This window comes from Strix aluco, chromosome 5, assembly GCF_031877795.1.
Source record: "Strix aluco isolate bStrAlu1 chromosome 5, bStrAlu1.hap1, whole genome shotgun sequence".
Classification (NCBI taxonomy): domain Eukaryota; kingdom Metazoa; phylum Chordata; class Aves; order Strigiformes; family Strigidae; genus Strix; species Strix aluco.
In genome coordinates this window covers 7,828,705-7,831,909 of record NC_133935.1, presented here as the reverse complement: position 1 = coordinate 7,831,909, position 3,205 = coordinate 7,828,705, and positions in this window count along the sequence as shown.

Here is a 3,205-nt window from a genome sequence, read left to right as displayed (position 1 = left end):
GGAAGCTACTTGACAGCTGATGAAGTCCACACAGCTTTGAATGCCTGAAGAAGAGAGAAACATTACTTAGGTCATGGTTACATACTCTGCTTCTGGTCACCATAGTGGCCTCTCCTCCCCAAGCCCCATCTCTGAGCTACCTTCTCAACTGAGTTAACACAACAGTTTGACTGCAACCAAACTCCAAGCAAAAAAAGGCATTTTTAATCCTGATCTGGTTCACTACATGGCCCTGTGAATCATCTTCCTGTCACAACTGAAAAGTAGGAACAGGCAAGGGGAGGCTAAGGGAGAACTACTTTACCAGCTCTTTCAGTCAGAAAAGGACTGTATAACACTGCCTTATGAAGGGAGGCCATGAACCTGAAATAACATCCCCTCCAAATTCACTACATTTTGTGTGGCCTCTTGTTTGCTTCCATTTCTTATGTCAAGCAGGAGTATTTTAGAAACTCAAAAAGGGCATGATCATGCAGATCTCACTTTCAGGTCCCAGTTCCATTAGATCAAGGGCTCCACGATTTTCTTTCAATGCCTACTGCTTTAAAAGCAAGTCTGTCAAGCCATACAAAAGAAGGATTAGATCTGAATGTGTTTGTGGGGCTGTTTTTTCTACGGCCTGTGCTTCCTTTTTTGGAAGCAAACATTTGTAATCTCCTTTTAGTGATTCAGCTACCTTTCATAAAAAGAAATAGCAATACGAGTCAGTGATGGACTCTGTGTGCATGCAGGACATGCAAAGCTAAAGCTGCTGTAGAAGTTTAATGCAAAGAGAAGACATTAATAGATGTTACTGTGTAGTGAACCATCCATGATTATCCTGAGCTTGTGGCAGTTTCACCTTCCTGAAGATATGGCAAATAGCTATTGATGTCCTTACAGCTTCCTCCATATACCTGTCTAGCAGAAGGGGATCAAGCAGCTAGCTAAGAAATCCTCAGAAAGCCAGCAGAGAAGGTCGTGTGCATATACTATGGATATAGGGTAGACTAACTTGTGTAAATGACTTCTGCACGTCACCTTCTTGTAGTGCCAGGACTGGGGTAGTACCTGAATGGTAGGTCCTGTGCAGCGGGCGTGCTCCTGGAGCTGGGGCTAGAAAAGGATGCTTTTCCCTCAAGACACAGACTGAGCAACAGTGCCCAGGAAGATGAAGAAAGGGCCTACATGTCTGAAAGAGACCAGGAGGTGCAGAAGAGCCCTTGGGGTTGACACAGTGTAGCTAGGAGGAGTGGCAGAGGCAGGCAGAGACCTTTCAATCCACATCCCACCTGTAGGGTTGCTCCAGCTGTGGACCTGAATTCAGATGGAGACAGCAGAAAAAAGATACTGCAATCCTGTGTGCGGTTGACTGTACCTGCAAATTCACCTCTTCTGCCTCATAGGGGGCTTGCCCACCACCTTTACTGCTGGTGCCTGAAAATCGCAGTGTGCATGAATTCCCTCTGCACACACCAACTCCTGATTTACTGGGAAAACAGCCTTGGAATCTAAAAAGGACAAAAACTCATTATGTACCCTGGCTGTGAAAGAGGGTGATCACAGGCTGAGAAAGAATAGGACATACCTTGATAAGCTTTAGGGCTCTAAACAGCACCATATAAACCAAACAAAAACCCCCAAAATTCAACAGTAGAAATTCCCCTTACCTGGCTAAAACTAACCAGCCCTGACCCAGGAACAAACCTCTTCTAACCACTCCTCTCCCTCTCTCCCTCCCTCTTGGAAGTGGGGAACCTGAAGCAGAGAGGAGAAATGAGAAGAAAGGAGGAGAGGGGGAGGTCGGGGACTTGGGTCTGGTGGGCTGTGTGGGGAAGGGAGACAGGGCCCTCTTGGGTGAGTAGGGACATTGGGATGGAGCTCTAGGTGTTGGGGAACCCAGGAGCTTTCCCCACCCTCTGGCAGTGTGGTCAGCCTCCTCCTCTCACAGCCCTGGTTGCCAAGCTGCCCTAAGACCTCTGCCTGGTCTTAATGTCTGGGCCTTCACCACCACTCTGCACCCTGACTTCCCCTAGTCCCTTCCTTCCTGTTCTCACATACCTCATTTTGTCCTTCCCTTTATTACCTGCACCAAGATCCTCTCTCTCTCAGGGTGTCTCTGAGACCCACAAACATTCCCACAAAGGCTCCAGTCCACCCCATGCTCCTGGGACACTCCTCTGCCCAGTAGCGCTCCTGTCAACCCCTACATGCAGCCGAGGGGCAATTATTCCTGGTTCTCCCCTTCCCCTTCACACTGCCCTGCTCCTCCATTGCCCACAGCATAACTCCAAGTCCCAGTATCCACTGCCCATGTGGTCTGCCTAAACTGCTGCCAGAGCTGCTTGTCCCAAGAACTTTTGTTCCCAAAAAGGTCCCTGTCCCTTCCAAAATTCTCTGCCTGCCCAAGCATTTTGTCCACTCCTGTATTTCTTCTCTTTTCACTTTAATGGTTGGCAAATCTGTCTTTCTCTAGTTACCTAACCCTCCTGTCTGCTGTGTATGCCTCTTCCCACCTGTGCAAGACCCCTTCTTACTCTTCCTCTTGTTTTCTATTCTGCTTTTGTCTTCTTTTACTTCATCTGTTACTTTGTATTTCTCCATGTCCTCTTTAGACAAAGAAATTTTACATGCATAGGGTACATTTCTGCAGTGGGTGTCCTTTTCATTGTCAGCTCTCCCTCTGAATTGTAATGGTCCCCATTTTTGTTTGCTTTGTTTGTGTGCCCAGGCATCACACATTGAACTACAAGTTCAGTCCTAACTACACCTTCTTTACTATCATCTTTTATATCGTACACCACTACTCAATGTTCATCTTTTTCTGTAAACAGTCAGAAATTACTGTCTCTATAGGTGTGATTTGTGGTATCACTTTCCTTTCCTAGCCCTCTTCATTTTGGAAAAAATGCAGAGTGACTGTAACAGGCCCTTCCTGTTATCTTTGAAGATCATCATCTCCCTGTCTTGGACTCTGACTCACATGGCCACTTTCCATAAAACTGAGTTCAGTTTTCCCATTTCAGCTACCCATGCCGAGGCCTTCTGGATGGGTCATTCAACAGCCTCAGTCACTGTGCTTGTTTAGACTCTGGCAACACCCAGTCCCATCCTGTTAAGATATTAACCCAGATGGCTAATCCCTACCTGTGGCACTACTAAACAAAGATAACAACCTGAGGAATTTCAGGATGCAACACGTGTAACAGGAGAGTAGAGTGTATGC